Source organism: Cervus elaphus, chromosome 19 (assembly GCF_910594005.1).
Source record: "Cervus elaphus chromosome 19, mCerEla1.1, whole genome shotgun sequence".
In the NCBI taxonomy this organism is placed as follows: Eukaryota; Metazoa; Chordata; class Mammalia; order Artiodactyla; family Cervidae; genus Cervus; species Cervus elaphus.
Genome location: NC_057833.1, coordinates 79873646 through 79891750, shown reverse-complemented (window position 1 = coordinate 79891750; position 18105 = coordinate 79873646). Strand labels below are relative to the sequence as shown.

The 18105-nt window shown below is 44.7% G+C and overlaps 1 protein-coding gene across 5 annotated transcripts in view; it reads left to right on the top strand.

Moving 5' to 3' along the window:
• Positions 1-18105, top strand: part of CPNE4 (copine 4) — a 656552-nt gene that overhangs the window by 928 nt on the left and 637519 nt on the right. Inside the window, exon 1 of one of the 5 annotated variants that reach the window (XM_043875008.1) lies at positions 1663-2007. The exons of the other annotated variants lie outside the window; for them this stretch is intronic. The gene's annotated coding sequence lies outside the window, so the exon portion shown is untranslated. Of the gene's footprint in view, positions 1-1662; positions 2008-18105 lie in introns of those variants that run through there. 5 annotated transcript variants of the gene reach the window in all.

Here is an 18105-nt window from a genome sequence, read left to right as displayed (position 1 = left end):
TCACCTGCCTTCATGGGACTTAGATTTCAGACGACACAATCAACATGCAAGGAAATACATAATCACTTTCCTTTTTCTTTCCCTCATTTTTGCAAATTCAATCCAGCTCAACTTTATCTCCAAGGCTACTTCTTTATTAAACTGGAAAGGAATATTTTCTTACTTAGTATTTCCATATTCAGTAAACATATGCTGAGTTTGCCTGCACAGCATCTATCCCTCGTTTTCTTGTAATACGACAATGAATTTCCTTTGGGGGACCATCCTGTGTCTCATGCTCAGCTGCTGTGGATCAGGCAGAGCTCCACGTCGGCTCCAGAAGTGCAGCAGAGCACAGTGAATGCTCCCTAGCTCTGTGGAAGGCCTGTAGCATCAAGGGAATCCTGTGAGGCCACAATGATTGACTTGTGCTTAACCACCTGACCCAAGTTTCTCCAATCAAAGTGAATCAAAGGCACTTACTATACAGACAAGCTCCCTAAGTGTCTTTCTAGGGTCGATATTTTGTGGCTGAAGGTCTCAAGACCTTCAAAATGGCATACTTGAGAGGTAACCTGGGGGAAGAGAAATATTATCTTCCTCTGCTTCTCAAAGATCTTCCTAATTGGCTCTACAGAACCATGAGTGAGGTTCCTGTTCCTCATCCAATTATTTCTCTTCTGGCCTTTGAAATTTAGAGCACTGTGGTTGGTAAAAGTCCTTGGCTGATAACCTCTTTAAATGAAGAGAGGTCTTGTTAGACGTGCCTTAGGAAGATGGGGAGGAAGACCCGGCTATGTCCCTGTCTCCCGGTCTACATCGTGTGCAATATCCTCCATGTCATTCCAATGTCGGACAGAGACAGATTTTTCTGAACCTTATGGATTCTGAAGTCCAATGTGTGGTTCTGACAATACTCTCCATGCTGAGAGAACGTAACTGTCTAGTTTATCTACTATTTTTGGAACAATCAAGAGCAGTGCACAGTATACATCTGAACCACTCACTTGCCTGAATTCGACCTAAGTTTGGAGCAGAAAAGTCACACTTTCTTTCTAAAGTGCTTCATAACATGCGGTCATGGTTAACCTCTTAACATAAGACGGCATGTTTATACTTATTTTTAAGCAGTGGTATTCCCCAAGCAGTTCTTTATCTTACATTATTTGTAAAGCGGATGTATTCCGGAAGATATTATGAGATGAAAAAGAGCCTCAATATCCATTCATTTATTCATGCATTTATTTACTAAAAAATAACTACCAGGCTCCTACCATACGCCAAGCACTCTTGTAGACATAGAGGATTCAGAGATGAGCGATCTCGTCACCGCTTTTGGTGGCAGATGAGCATCCATCCAAGAAGTTTCTAGGAATGTGTGCAAAAAGTAGCATCACTGCTACCTCTTTCCAGATATTTCCGATTTCTTCTGAAATGAAGAGGAGGTCTCTAGGGTGACTTGAGCCCAGGACTCCGGGGTGAGCGACTGGGCCTCGAGGGGAGCTAGGGCTGCAGCTGCCACCAGCGTGACCGCTATCCAGGGCTCAACAGCGGCTCAGGATCCGCTCCCGCAGGGCGGGGCAGCGCCCTCGGCTCCCGGCCGCGCCCTCCTCCGAGGCCCCCAGGGGGCGCTCGCTCCCAGGTCTCAGAGCCGGCTGCGCGCGGGCGGCGGGGCGCGCGGGTTTCGTCAGAAGGTGGAACCTCTCTGCCGAGCCGTAGTTCCCCGCCGCGGGGTCGCGCCCTGCTTCCCCGCTCCCGCTCCGCCCCCCTCTCCAGCGCCCCCACCTCTCCCCGGGAGTGACCGAGGGCCGAGCGGCTCCGCCCCCGCCCCCGGCATGGAGCCCGGGTCCCCGCGCCGCCCGAACTCCCAGCTCGGCGCCTCTTCGTTCGGCGGTTGCTGAGCTGCCTAAGAGCCCGAGGGGAGGGCGGCACGACCCCCGAGCCCGACCGCGTCCCCGCCCCCGGCCGCACCGCAGCTGCGTCCAGGTCGCCCGCCGAAGCCCAGTCCGCCTTCGGGGCCCGCGCCAGGTAAGTTGGTCGGGACCCTGCACCGCGTACCAAGACCAACTTTTGAGGTGCGGGGCTTCGCTCCGAGCCGGCGCTGCTGTCTAGGAAGAGCCGCGCGCCGCCTCTTGGTCCAGGGGAACTTCGGTCCCTCCCCTCGCCCCTCTCCTCCGCCCGGCGGGCTCGGCTGGTGGGGGTTCGGGAGGGGGTGGATCTGCCAGTCCGGAGGCAATCGGGACCTGGAGGCGCAGCATCTATCCTCCTGACGGCGGGAAAGCGAGGAAGATGGGGGTGGGGGTTGTGCGGGGTCCCGGGGCTGGACCGCCGCGGTGAGACTCAGCCTCTCAGCCTCCTAACCTCCCCTCCTCCTCCCTAACCCCCCTAGGATAGGGTGCGATAATACTTAATTGTATTTCGGGCTCTCTGGCTTAAAACTCATCCATGGTTCTCAGGTTCCTTGATTGAGCCACATCCCTCTGCGCTCCTTCCTCTATTAGTTAAAGTACCCCGGGGAGGGAACGGGGTTGGGACTGAGGGACCTCTGAAGCGCTGGCCGCAGCCCAGTGAAGAGGTCGGGACCAAAGCTGTCACAGAAGCCCAAGGACCCTTAGGGTGAAATGAAGGAGACAGGAGTTGGTACCTGCGGGGTCAAGTGTGTATTGATCACCGTCGTTTGGGGAGGAGGTGACCTCTGAAAAGTGCTGTTAGGAAGATCCGTTCCTTCCTCGCCTTGAAGGACTAGGGTGGGCTTTAAAGGTTTCAGATCCCCCACCCTTCCTCCAGGTCCCACCGCGCCTCCAGCGGCCTTGGAAGCCTGACTTCCAGCCTCCGAACTTGCCAGGCTCCGGGAAGAATCCAGGCTGCAGAGATGGTCCCTAGGGGCTCGAGCTTAAAAAGTGCTGCCTGCCCCCCGGGGTACCGGAGGTGGAGGGAGGAAGGGTGAATGGTAGTGAGGTGGTGTAGGGAGAGATGAGTGTCCTGGGAGACTTGAAGAGAGAAATACCCTCCGCCCACGCCCCCTGCAACTGACCCATTGATGCCAGAGCTGATGCTTCTGCTTCTTTCCTCCTGTATTCAAAATTATGCAAAACCAGCTCCTCATCCTCTTGCTGCTTTGCCAGGAGTTTTGAAGCACTGCTGTGGCTCACTTGGGTTTTGGTTCCCTTACCAGGGGTTTTGAGCTGTCCAAGGTCTTTTAAAGTGTTCTCCTGAAGCTGATACTAAACCCTATTCTTTTGGAAAAGCTACCTTCACTTCAGAGGAGATGTTCTTTTCTCCCCATTCCTTCTCTCTACTGCCCTCTTAACAATCTCTGTTCTCAAGGACCGGTTTTGTGTTTCACTTTTTTGCTTTATGTTAAAACAACCTCCCCCAGACCCTGCACTCTCCCACTCCCCCACCCCCACCCCTGAAAAAAACAACAACAACAAAAAAACTTTCCTAGAACACAGATGTTTCAAATCCATGCCAATGTTTTGTACTTCATGTACACTGGTTGAAAAGACCCTGATGCTGGGAAAGATTGAAGGCGGGAGGAAAAGGGGACGACAGAGGATGAGATGGTTGGATGGCATCACCAACTCAATGGACATGAGTTTGAGTAGGCTCCGGGAGTCGGTGTGGACAGGGATGCCTGGCGTGCTGCCGTTCGTGGGGTCACGAAGAGTCGGACACGACTGAGCAACTGAACTGACTGACTGGTTAAGCTTCATAAGATCCCGCAAAAGCCAGAGGCAAACAATGTTGCTTACTTCATTTGATGTTCTTCAAGCTTAGGAAGGTTCCATTTTATTACCCAGCAGATAAGACAGAGCTCTGGATGGCTGTGGTTGTGATTAGATAACTTCTGATGTTTTCATTTCCCTTACTAAACTGCTGCTTCTAGGTTAAATTCATTTTATTATCAGTCCATTTTTAAAGAAAGACCTACAAAGTCACTCTAATAGATAGGTCTGAGTTCAGAGCAGATGAAAGGTACCTACATGTAGGGAGGTGGATAAAAATAGGTTTGGGAAGTACAGCTAGGACACCTGTGTTCATTGTGCATATTAATAAAGGCCAGGATCTCCTCATTTTTCTCTGGAGGGAACTTCTGAGGGTTTCATAGGACCAAACTCAAACCACATGAAAACTAGGTGATTTCCCCTAAGCCTCACATAAAAAGAAGTATCCCTCCATAGTGGGAGTGGCTGTTGAATCCTGGGCTGGTTTTAATGGTTCAGTGAGAAGTTGTTGAGTCACTAAGTTGTGTCTGACTCTTTTGCAGCCCCATGGACTTAGCCTACCAGGCTCCTCTGTCCATGGGATTTCCCAGGCAAGAATACTGGAGTGGGTTACCATTTCCTTCTTTAGGGGATCTTCCCAACCTGGGGTTCGAACCCTCGTCCCTTAAGTCGCCTGCATTGGTAGGTGGCTTCTTTACTACCAAGCCATCAGGGAAACCATCAATCAGAAGAGCTTTCCTGTAATGGAACCAAAGGTCTGCTAATGTGTTGCCCTGTGAAAAGGTTCACGGATGTCAAACCTATACCATTCCTGTGAGTGCTCATCCTGGCATAATTTATTGGGAGCATTGATCTTCCCAGCATAAGACAAGCAGTTTCCTACAGTTGCTGAATATCTCTTTAAAAATAGTTGCTCTGAGATTTGTGTGTTTCTTTTTATTTATTTATTTTAAAATTGAAGGATAATTACTTTACAGAATTTTGTTGGTTTCTGCCAAACATCAACATGAATCAGCCATATGTCCCCACTCTGTTGAACCTCTCTCCCATCTCCCTTCCCATCCCACCCCTCTAGGTTGTTACAGACTTCCTGTTTATCTTCAGGTCTCAGGTAGTAGCATGGCATTTTGCTTGAATCCTTGGTTTGTCTTAAGGAGACCCTGCTTCTGGAGGTTTTGATTAAAAAATGCCTTGTTTGACAGGTTTTTGATCTGCATGTGGGCATCTGATTTTAAGATATTATACTTTAGTTAGTGGGAAGCAAAGTTGTTATCTGTTTCCAAAGTAGTTTCATGGAGTATTCCAGGAAATAGAGGCTGTATCCTTCTCATTATCCAGTGATTGAGTCCACTTTCATGACTGAAAAACTTTAGATTCTACTAGCTAGAAGGAATCACAGAGGGAAAAAAAAATGGGTCAGTGGTGAAATCTTTATTCTCATCTATATTGGAATCTTTTGAAACTCAGCTGAAGGTATTTATAGACTTTGCACCATGCATTTCTCTGTCTTCTCTTTGCAAGTTTTCTGAAATATAATACGCTGGACCTTTAACCACCTTTATTCTCATAAAGAAAGGATTTTCCCATTTGGAGATAAAACACATTGGCGGTTAGTAGCCAATATGGTGTATAATCAGTGTAACATACTTTCACAGGGGCCTCAATCCAGAACAAAAAAATAAGAGAACTCTGGTGGTACCAGCCTCACTGGTTGAGAGAAAGTCTCTAAACCAGTTTGGAAAGTCACTTCACAAATCTTTGTATTTTTAAATCAGAGATGTGACCAGAGGGTCTGTATTTCATGCATTTTGAAAAGGAAAGGGGCTGAATTTATTCTCTATATTTACTTTTCCCATTTTTGTCATGTTAATATTTAATAAAAAGCAACAACAACAACAAAAACAAAAGCCTCTTTGGATCCCTGCAGTAACCCAAAGTCATATTTCCTTGGCAACAGTAGCCAGTGTATTAGAGTCACAAAATATCTATCAAGTCAGAAAAGTTTCAATGCACTTAAAATAAAATGTCACATAGTTCAAGACCATCCTATAGTGCATTAAAACTGACCTGCCAGCATATGATAATAGAGTTGCCTTTAACTTTGCCTTTCTTCTGATTGAATGCAGATAGTAAAGACAGATTATAGAACTTTGATTCTTTTTAGCATGATCTAAAAATTCTGGAATGGTCTTTCTTTTGAGGGAAGTATGTTATCAAAATTAAGGGGGCTGGAGTAACATATCCTTTCTTTGAGTGAGAAGTTCTTGTGGAGGTTGGTAAGTCCAAAATCAAGCCCAATCAATGGGTCAGGCAAAATGTTATATTTTCTGTGTTATTTGAAATGGAATATATAGTAGAACCTCAGTTAGCATTAAATTCAACCAATCTGCTAAAACTTGTGACTGCAGAGTAAAAACATAGTAATGCCTACATATACTTTTAGTCTTTTCTGTACTAGAAATCACATTTATGTGGGAGCTTTCCGCTATGAACTACTAAATATATATGACATATAGTATATGTTTTCCCTAAGTTAGCAAATGCTGGGAAGTCTTTTCTTTGGTGGTGTAGTCTTGGGAAAGCATCTTGAGAACCACTAGCTTTTTAACGGAGTAAACATAGAAGGCCTGAAGGCAAGTCTTGAAGAGTGGAACGTGATAAGGATGACTTATTTGGGAAGGTTTATCCTTGTCCTATGATTTTGGTGCCCTTGTATGGGTCGGGTAGCCCCTCTAAGCTGGGCTATGGTGGGCTTATCTCTGAACTGTGAACAACAATTTTATCACTTTGAATCTTTGACTGTCAGAACCAGAAGAGAGCTTGGGGATCATCTATTGACTCCAGCTGTTTAATTTGACAGATGTGGGAACTGAGCCTCAGAGAGATGACATGCTCAAGATCAGGGAACTCACTAAGCAACCCTCTTGATTACTAAGGAAGTCTCTTGATTCTGAGAAGAGACTCACATTCCCTAGAGATAATTACTGTGGTGGTGGCCATGGGTACTGATGATCTTGACCAAGTCCAAGTCGGGGATGATGGTGGGGGAGGGGTTCTCCTACCTTCACTGGGTGTCTTGAGTCTTAATATTTTGCTGTCTCTTGGAGCCAGTGCAGTATTTACTCAATAGATGTGATTCAATTTGTACAAAGTCATTGTCTGCAGCCATCCCTGTTAATGTTCATGTTTTATGAAGAATTGCTCATGCTCAGTCCTAACTTTCTATTTTAAATGTCACAATTGAGTCAATAAAGTAAATAGAGATTTTATGTGTATCCAGTTTAAGAAAGTCCACAGGGGAATCCTTTATTCTGTCTTAAATGAAAGATCCATTCAAAAAGAACAAACTTTCTAAAATGTTGCTTTTCCATCTCTTGCTCAGAACATCATATTGCTGACTTTCTTCTGACTTAGAAAACTAGAGCTGCAGCTTCAAACATCAGGAGAAAAATGTAGTACTTAAGGTTAATTCTAGAAGCAACCTTCTCAGGTTTAAGGTGTATTGACTAAAAGAGCTTCCTTATTCAAGAGATGCTAACCTCTGTAGGGCACTTCATCGCACTTGGAGAAGAGGAACAAAATCAGGCTGGCTAGTGCCCAAGCCGAGTGCATCCCCCAGAACTGGAGAGGGAGGAGGAAGGGCTGAGAGATGGCGTTAGAGCGGACTGCCGCGAGAGGGCGCCGGAGCACCAGCGGAGCCCTCCTGCGGCTCCCAGCCCCGACCTCCTGGCTGGGGCGTGGGGTTGGAGATCGGGGTGACAGAACCCCAAGGAGATGCCCAGAGAGGAGGGGTTGGTTACGGGGCACCTCTGACTCTCTGGCTCAAACCACCTTGCTCCACAGAGGAGACAGAGATCTGCCTTCGGTATCGGATGGGGCACTCCAGCCTGGTCAGGTCCTAGCGTCTGGACACCTGACATGCTGTCTACAGTCTCACAGCCCTTTGTTTCTCTGGAGGCAGGACTCCAGACCCAGAAATGCCTGACTCGAATCTCGGGCTTGCAGGTTTGCAAGCTGCAGGCCTGCGTGGATGTTGGCCTGTGGAAAATGAAGCTTGTGGTAGTGAATGTGGAGTGTGTGGAAGTGGTGTTTTAGTGAGCAGGCTGTCCTCATCCCTGTGACCTTTCTCTTGAGAGTTCTCCCTAAACTGCCTTCTTCTCTTTCCATCTGAGCCTTTCCCTCCTGTCCCCATACCCCTCCCTTCAGCAGAAGCGTCTCATGTATCCGTCTGTTGAACAATCGCTGAACTCAGCCTCTATGCTCTAGGCTGAGTTAGGTACTGGAATCAGTCAATATGGAGTTCCCCTGGCTTGGAGTTGTGGCTTGAGGGGCAGATGATGATCATGAGGGAGAGATGAACAAACCCTGTGGGTTGAGAGAGACTGAGTCATTTGCTTTGTCTCAGAGACCCCGGGAAATGGTCTCTCAAGTTCTTTACACTCATGTTTTTTTTCATCTCCCTGCATTTTAAGGAATCTGGTGTATAGAGGGTAGTTCTGAGGGAGGGAAAAGGGGATGAAATCTCAGCATGTGCTTTGGTTTATATGTATATTTAACTGTGCTAATAGAGGTTCTTAAGTCCAACCAACTGTACTACTGCCCTCTATGTGTTGTTTTCATCAGTATTATTAACATAAATGCCTATATAATTGACTTAATTTCATTTAAGCAGGAAAATGATTTTTATTTTTTTTTAGGAAAATGATTTTTAAAGGAAACAGAAATATAACAGCAAAATCCTTACTTCTAAAGGTTGGGTCTGGAACAACCTAAATCAGGGTTCTGTTTTTAAAGTATTGCAGATGTGGTCAAAATGACAAAAATGACAAAAATGAAAAATAATGAGGGCAGCAGAATGGTTGAAAGAAATACTTTATCATTAAAGTGACAGAAAACTGTTTATTAGTAAGCACTGGGGAAAACTGTTTATTAGTAGGCACTGGGGACAGAGGATGCCTGATTTGATGTCTTTGTTATATTTCTGCAGTTATTTCAATGAGTAACTTGAAGACAAAATGGGAAAACAAGGTTTGTGCCTGAGGTGGTGGGGTTTTTTTAATTTAATTTTGTTTATTTTTGGCTGTGCTTGGCCTTCCGTTGCAGCACGAGGGCTTTCTCTAGTTGTGGCAAGTGAGAGCCACTCTCTCTGGGCTGTGCAGTCTTCTGTAGTGGAGCACCTCTTGGGGAGCACCGACTTTAGGTGCGCAGGCTTCAGTAGTTGCAGGTCTTGGGCTCTATAGAGTGCAGGCTCAGTAGTTGTGGTGCATGGGCTTAACTGTTCTGCAGCACTTGGAATCGAATCCAGTGTATTGGCAGGTGCATGCTTAACTATTGAACCACCAGGGAAGTCTGAGATGGTGTCGATGTGAAACCAGGGATGGCCACCTGGGCCAGGTGAGTTAAGTTTACTTGGCCAGGTAGATAGCAGCACTCTGGAAAAACCAGGGTGGTCATTCTTCTGCTGGGTGCCCTGTAGGTTCTGTGACTTGACTGATTGTGAATTATGTTGGCAGGAAGGCCTGCTCAGAGAAAAAGGGTGGAAACAGTTGATTTGGGGAGCAGCTAACAACATTCATCACATTTCATAGCCTGACTGAATTTTAAAGAGAGAGGAACACAAACACTTCTTACGGAATCAGAGAATGTGAGGGCTGAAGAATCTCATAAAATTAGGAACACTTCTTCCCATTTTCCAGCTGAGGAAACAGAGGCCCAGCAAGATGAAATTCATTACTCAACCTGCACCCATTTCTCCTCCCAACTACGTGCTTCCCAGGAGGCAGAACTCCTCCTGTCTTGTTCACTGCTGAACCCCAAACAGGGCCAGGTATCTGGCTGCTGCTCCAGGAAGTTTGATCAGTTACATTAATAATGCTATTTCTTTTTCTTTCACCCTTATTCTGGATCACTAGGCTGTAATATAATTGATAAAGATAGATATTTATTGAGTTTTTTTAAGATAAGGGCTTAGGTTTAGATGGTAAACAGACTTGCTTCAGATCCTGGTTCTGCCACTCAACAGCTGTTTGGTTTCGGGAAGATTACTAAATCTCTCAAGTTGTATTTGCTCATTTGTAAAAATGAGGATAAAACTGTGTAAGGCAGCAGAGGACCTGGACTGAGTGTTGGTCTTTCTGAGCCTTCTATTCCTGCTGTGTTCTTCCCAGAGAAGATTAAAGGGGGATATAATGCTTTTTTAAAAGGAGTTTTAATTTCTTTCAGATAATACACATTTGCAGAAAAGATTATTCCACTATAGAAATATAAATGCCTGAAATCACTACAAATACATATTCTGTGGGTTAGATATTAGTTCCATTTTATAAATAATTGGACTAATGCCAAAGCGCTAGAAACAGGAGGAAGAAGACTCAAACCTAGGATGCCCCCCATCCCATTTTCAAGACCAGAGAATTGTTTTTCTTTTTTTTTTTTTTTTCCATCTTCATTTCCATAGGATGTTGACTATAGTTCCCTATGCTAAACAGTAGGGCCTTGTTTTTTATCCATTCTGTATAATAGTTTGCCTCTGCTAACCCCATACCCCAAATCCATCTCCCTGACTCCCTCTCCCTTGGCAACCACAAGTCTGTTCTATATGTCTGTGAGTCTGTTTCTATTTGATAGATGAGTTCATTTCTATCATGTTTTGGACTCCACATATAAGTGATATCATATAATATTTGCCTTTCTTTGGCTGACTTTTTACACTTGGCCTGATCATCTCCAGATCCATCCATGTTGCTGCAAATGGCATTTCAATCTCTTTTTACGGCTGAGTAATATTTCATTGTGTATGTATGTACCACATCTTCTTTGTCAGTTCATCTGTTGTTGGACATTTAGGTTACTTCTGCGTCCTGGCTATTGTAAACAGTGCTGCAGTAAACATTGAGGTGCATGTACTTTTTCAAATTATGTTTTTTATTTTTCCCAGATGTGTACCCAGGAGTGGAACTGCTGGATCATATGGCAGCTTTATTTTTAGTTAGCTCTATACTGCTCTCCATAGTGGCTGCACCAATTTACATTTCCACCAACAGTGTAGGAGGGTTCAACCAGGGTGTTTTTTTAAAATCCATGTTTCATATGGTCTTTGTATCTCATCTATCCTTCTGTGTCTGAGTCTCTCAAGAAGGCTCGAATCCTCCCTTTTCACGTCCTCCTGAATGGCTGCTCTCTAGCCCCAGTTGTGTGACACTGGTGTGCACGCGTGTGCCTGCCACCCCCATGTACCATGGGCGTTGCCAGGTAGTGGCTGTATTGTGTGCTGCTTGCTGTGACCAGAGTGCTTAGAACCTTCTGGTACAAGGGTGCTCCTTCTGTGCCTGTTTCCTTATTGTACATCCTGCATCTGAGTCAGGTTTATTAGTGACTGCAGTGTGCATTTAGTTTCCTCAAAATAAACTCCACACCCTCGATTACTTGTTAAAAATACTCACATTGCGTTTTGATTTTCTATTATATAATCTAATGTGTGACGTACAGATATATTACTGTATGCTGTCATAGTGTCATGTAAGGTACTTGGTGAACAATTTATGGGAGTTTTTTCAAAAATCATTTTGACTTTGAATCATAGCCCTTCCCTAAAGTGTGCTCTATTATATTGTGTTCTGTGTGGGTAGGTAGACTCATTAGTGTTCCTGAGTTTGAATTCCAGCTCTGCTTAATCTCTTGAAGCTCAGTTTCTACAGATATAAAATGAGAATAATGTGAGAGCCTGTGCCCTGGAGTTGTTGTGAGCCTTGGAAGATGTGTGCATCCCAAGATCTGATCATATTGTGGGCACATGGAAATTCCTCAGTGACAACCGTTGTTGTTGGCTGATGGCATCCCTTTAAGGTTCGTGTTTAGGAGCAATTACCCTAAAGGCAGTGGTTTGCTGTGTTGTGAGGGAGTTGTGAATACTAGAAGAAGTATGTGATAGTACAGTAAAAACTAGCAAAAAATATGTGCTCTTACAGCTTCTAGCACAATCATTCACCGTCCTTCCGTTCCCCCTCACCTCTGTTTCCACACACTAGCCACAGAGATGACTCAAGGACTATGCTAGGGTTTCTCCAAGGTAAAACCGCCTGCTGATTCCAGATTTACTTCAAATGCAAAGTATGTTTAGCACTGGCCCCCAGATACACAGCCAGAATACACAATGAATCACTCTGCCCTACAAGACTTCACATTAGACATTTATTGTATTTATACATCTCCTGTGTGTGTGTGTGTGTGCATGCTCAGTCATGTCTGATTCTTTATGATCCCATGGACTCATCTGTCCATGGGATTTTCCAGGCAAGAATACCGAAATGGGTTGCCATTTTCTTCTCCAGGGATATATCTCCTCTATCTTTACCCAAAAGATTCTGGGCAGCCAGCAACAGATAGCATATTGGGTACACTGTACTGTCAAATCCACAATTCTGCTAGAACAAGATATTCTTTTTTTAGGAAGACTCCATTCATATTGTAAAGCCATGGTTCTCACACTGGAGAAGGAATCAAGAAACTCCTGCAGGCCTTTTGTTATAACACCGATCTATGGGCCCCACCATCAGAGTTTCTGATTTGGAGGGTATAGTGTTAAGAGTCAAATAATTTGTATCTCTGACAATATCCCGGGTGATGCTGATGCTGCTGGTTTGGGAACCACACTTTGAGGACCAGCGCCTTAGATATTCACTTTATTTGGACAATCTGTGCATTTTCTCTCCTCTGGGGTGTGACTGAGAATAGCATTGATGATGAGGAAGGGATCTGACATTTGCTGAGCACCTGTGACATTTGCCATGTTCCAGGGACCTCAGTAGCACTTTACACATATTATCCTATTTAAGCCTCACAACCGCCCCACCAACCAATTCACAGTTGTTTATTGAGACCCTGTCGTGTATCATGTGCAGTGCTAGGTGCTGGGGGTGTGGAATCAACACCACAGACATAATCAGGTAATGAGCAGGTAATTATGAGGGTGATTAGTCTGATCCATAGAAAATGGAAGATTGGAGAGTTAAGTAACTGGGCTCAGGTGACACAGCTGGTGGGAAACAAAGGAGACAAACTTCAAAAACATTTTACTCAAAAATGTACAATCCCTCCACCAAAGCGGAGGTTCTTAGATTTTTGGTCTCAGGTCACCTTTATGCTCTCATAAATTATTAAAGACATCAAAGATTTTTTTTTTTTTTTGCTTATTTAGGTTAAATCTATCAACATTTACAGTATTATAATATAAAACAATGTGGTTCCTACTTTGAGAACTGTTACACTAAACCAGGCTGTGAATAGTACCATTTTCTTATGCTCTAAACCCTGACTTGTTTTAATGACTTCTGTAAGCCATCAAAGATAAGAAACTTCTCCTAAACTTTTTTTTTTTTTAAAGCACAAGGGCCTCAGTCTTTACTTCTAGTGCTGATGCCTTCCTAAAGACAGGGCTGACCTGCTTTGGAATCACAAATGTGTGTGTGTGGGACTTCCCTGGTGCTCTAGGGTCTAAGACTCTGCATTCCCAATGCAGGAGGTTGAGGTTCTATCCCTGGTCAGGGAACTGGATCTCACATGCCCCCAACTAAAGATTCTGAGTGCCAAAACTAAGACCTGATACAGCCAAATGAATAAATATTAAATAAATGTATGTGTGTTTATGATAAGGAAAAGCAACAGTTAAATGACCAGTTGCAGAAAAAAACAAGATGTGGTGGCTTTATTGTTCACCGAAGGGTCCCTATCCCAGCCAGTGTTATTTAAAAAGTTACAGTTCACACGAGTTACTGACATGCATTGCCTTCAGTGTTCCTTGGGGCAAATGCCATGGCCAGAGAAGCACTGTGGGATCACTCTTGCTGTCTCGTTACAGTGAGAGAAATAGATGGAGGACTGGACTCAAGTCTGGCAGTTTGTATGTAATGTTGGCAGCTGAATCATGTTTAATTGTGGGTTAATGACTAAAATACTGCCTTTCCCATCATTTGGATTCATTGTCTAATGAGCATGAGATGGCCTAGTAGATACTCACCCTCCGTGTGTAACAGTCTGTGGTTGTTCAGATACCAGTGCTCTGCCTGACTCTGAATGTTTTATGGCCTTGTTAAGTTTTACTGAGTAAAACCACCAAATCAGGGCTGCCATAACTCAATGCAATTCTTGGTGGATGACCAATGAGATCAGATCTCCTTTTATTTTTATAGAAACCAATGAACCAGCAGCAGGGGAGGGGGGCTTCTCCAGCAAGACCTGTGCAGTTATTTAAATGTAGCAGACCCTAGGATGAGAAGCAGAAAGAGAAACCTCCAGTCATCTGACTGTGTGGTCTTCTTGACACCAAACATATGGATCACTGGTTCATGGGCAAACTTTTAAAATGTTTATCCAGGTATTTTGTGTCACACATGCACATTCCACAGATAAATCAAAGTAAATGAGAAAAATGGGTGATGGCTGGATAATCATTTATCATCTTCCTTAAAGGCTGAATTTTGACACCAAGCATCTCTGTTGGTCAACCTGAGGTAACATGGAGTCCTTCACATGGCATTTCTGCAGAGGGCCTGTTTTGCCTGGTGACTGTAACATTTTAGAGGAAATATTTTCCTGGAAAGAGGCAATTGTAGGAAGATCCAAGACATGAGGCAAGTTGAATCTCCTTTTTACTGTCACATCAAACGGGAGACTATGTTACAACCCCTGAGGGGCCATCTCCTGGGAATCCTTTTAGCTAAGTTTCTTTTGCTGTTTGTAAATCATGAGCTTCTTGCCCAGAATTCTGTTTCTGAGTCCATGGGCTCATGTGAGCAGCTCTCAGTGATGAACCCTGTTGGCTTTGCAGATTGTTAGGTCCATTTTCTAGAACCCCTATTTTCTAAAGCAAGCACAAGGAATTGCCTGTCTGTCCAATGATTAGGACTACCAAGGGCATGAGTTTAATCCCTGGTTGGGGAGCTAAGATCCTGTAAGCCATGTGGCCAAAAAATAAAAAGATAAAAATAAAGCAAGCACAACTATGAAAGGTAGCTGGGCCTCTGCTCCTCACCAGCCCTCCTTGTCCAGGGATGGGGCTCAGGGGAAACCAGACCTGCTCACTGACCCTCCATGTCTGTTGTGTGTCTACCTCGCCAACAGTCAGCCTCAGTTTCTGCCCGGCGAACACTTGCAGGAAGGGATTGGGTTATTATCTATGGGGATGGAATAATGGAAATCCACCTGACATCATGGGAACATTGTCTTCCCTAAGTTGGGGAGAAGACACAGCATTTATTTAGGGAGGTGCAGTGTGGTTACTTAGGTTTCCCAGGTGACACTAGTGGTGAAGAACCTGCCTACCAATGCAGGAGACTTAGGAGACTTGGGTTTGATCCCTGGGTCAAGAAGATCCCGTGGAGTAGGAAATGGCACCTCACTCCAGTATTCTTGTTGGGAGAATGCCATGGACAGAGGAGCCCTGGTGGGCTACAGTCCATAGGGTTGTGAAGAGACATGACTGAAGTGACTGAGCACATAGCATGCAATGTGGTTACTTAGGAGGAAACTTAAAATATTAGAGGAGGTGAATATTTATGCTTTGCACCCTAGTCTGCAAAGTGACAACTACAGCTCTTGAATCCTCATCAGTCATGTTCATTCAGCATGAACCAGAGTTATTCAGTTCAGTTCAGTCGCTCAGTTGTATCCGACTCTTTGTGACCCCATGAATCGCTGCACTCCAGGCCTCCCTGTCCATCACCAACTCTCGGAGTTCACTCAAACTCATGCCCATCGAGTCGGTGATGCCATTCAGCCATCTCATGCTCTGTCGTCCCCTTCTCTTCCTGCCCCCAATCCCTCCCAGCATCAGGGTCTTTTCCAATGAGTCAACTCTTCTCATCAGGTGGCCAAAGTACTGGAGTTTCAGCTTCAGCATCAGTCCTTCCAATGATCACCCAGGACTGATCTCCTTTAGGATGGACTGGTTGGATCTCCTTGCAGTCCAAGGGACTCTCAAGCATCTTCTCCAATACCACAGTTCAAAAGCATCAATTTTTCAGTGCTCAGCTTTCTTTATAGTCCAACTCTCACATACATACATGACCACTGGAAAAGCCATAGCCTTGACCAGACGGACCTTTGTTGGCAAAGGAATGTCTCTGCTTTTTAATATGCTATCTAGCTTTTTAATATGCTATCATTAGTTTTATATTGGTTGCTTCTGTTGGTCATGACTTTCCTTCCAAGGAGTAAGCGTCTTTTAATTTCATGGCTGCAGTCACCATCTGCACTGATTTTGGAGCCCAAAAAAATAAGGTCTGACACTGTTTCCACTGTCTCCCCATCTATTTCCCATGAGGTGATGGGACCAGATGCCATGATCTTAGTTTTCTGAATGTTAAGCTTTAAGCCAACTTTTTTTTTTAGAAGACAAAAGGTAATAAGTACTACATGCATTTATTTATTTATTATTGATTGGGATATAGTTGCTTTACAATATTGTGTTGTTTTCTGCTGTAAAACAGAGTGAATTGGCTATAAGTATATATATAACCCTTCCATCTGGACCTCTCTCCCTCTGTCCCCACCCCCCCATAGCTAGCTATTTTACTACATGGTACTGTATATATGTCAGTCCCAATCTCCCAATTCATCCCACCTCCCGCTTCCTCCCCACCACGTCCACCCATTTCTTCCCTATGTCTGTGTCTCTTTTCTTGCCCTGCAAATAGGTTCATCTGGACCATTTTCCCAGATTTCCACATATATGCGTTAACACATGCTCTTTGTTTTTCTCTTTCTGACTGACTTCACTCTGTAAGACATCCGTGTCCATCCATGTCTCCACGGATGACCCAATTTTGTTCTTTTTAATGGCTAAGTAATATTCATTGGGTATATATACCACATCTTTATCCATTCATCTGTCACCTATATTGAAATGTACAATTCAGTGGCATTAACTGTGTTCACAATGTTGTGCAGACATTACAGCTATCAACTTCCCACCCGAGTTTTCATCACCCCAAACAGAAACTCTGTACCTGTTAAGCAAAGATTCCCACCCCCTTTCCTGGTTAACCTCTCTAATCTACTTTCTGCCCTTAAGAATTTGTCTATTTTAGGTATTTCATGTAAATAGAATCATATAATATTTATCCCTTTGTGTCTGTTTAAGCCAACTTTTTCACTCTCCTCTTTCACTTTCATCAAGAGGCTCTTTAGTTCTTCTTCACTTTCTGCCATAAGGGTGGTGTCATCTGCATATCTGAGGTTATTGATATTTCTCCCGGCAATCTTGATTCCAGCTTGTGCTTCATCCAGCCCAGCATTTCTCATGATGTGCTCTGCATATAAGTTAAATAAGCAGGGCGACAGAATTATTAGGCAATGTCACAAAGCATGACCATCTGCTGCTACTGTGTATCGAGTGTCTTATATGGAGAGAAACAAGGAGGGTTAAGAGTTGAGAGCATCCAAATTATGCTTAATGGCTGTTTGGAGTTGCTTTGTGGAGCATTGTTTGTGTTCTGCAGCTCGTGGTGTGACCTTGGGTATGTGCCAGATGTCCCAAATCACAGAAGGCTGGTGAGTGGTAGATGGATGACGTGGTGGGGGATGGAGGGAAGGAGAGGTGATGGCATTAGTCTTCCACTCAGGGAGGAACGTGAGCTGTGCTGTGGGGGAGAAAGGCTCATGCTCCATCGTGTGATCTGGCAGCAGACTACTGATTCAAAGTTTATGCTGTTCCTTCCTTTAGGACCTGGAGTTCCTATGGTCCCCTTTCCCAAGGAGATAGCCAGAGTTTCCATCTGCTTAGCTCCACAGGGTTGACTGTGGGGTCATCATTTATTCATTCATTCGTTTGGGAGGGTGACAGGCTGCCTCTGCTGATATGTAAGCAGGCCCCAGCCTTTGCATCTGTATCCAGGCTGCGCCTGGGTTTTCCTTTCAGGAGCTGCAGCCCTCAGAGCCCTGGGGTTCAGCTGAGTGGCCCTGCCTTCCCCCATCCCACACTGTGGCAGGTCTGAAGGCTAAGGTCAGGCAGGATGTGAGCAGCCCAGCGCTGCGGAAGGGGAGGCCTGCTCACTGGCTCTTGGCTTTCATGTGCAGGACCCTTTGGGAAGAGAAGGGCAGAAAGGACAGGACCAGCATGGAGCACTGTATAGTTTGTGCTGTGTTCTGACTCTCATACCTTTAAGCTCCATGGCTAGGAGGCATGTTGCAGCGACAGACTGCCTAGTCCTGCTGGAGGAGCAGAATTTGTTTATCCTAGATTTTTAGTTTCTGAGAGCTCGTAGTTCTTAGAACTTCTGAAATTTTTCTAATCTTAGGACTGGAGGTAGAGGGATTGATCTGCTGAAGTGTGGCTAAATTTGCAGTTCAGGAAATTGCATGATTAGGTCAAGTGAGAAAATTAAAGCACATTCTCATTAGT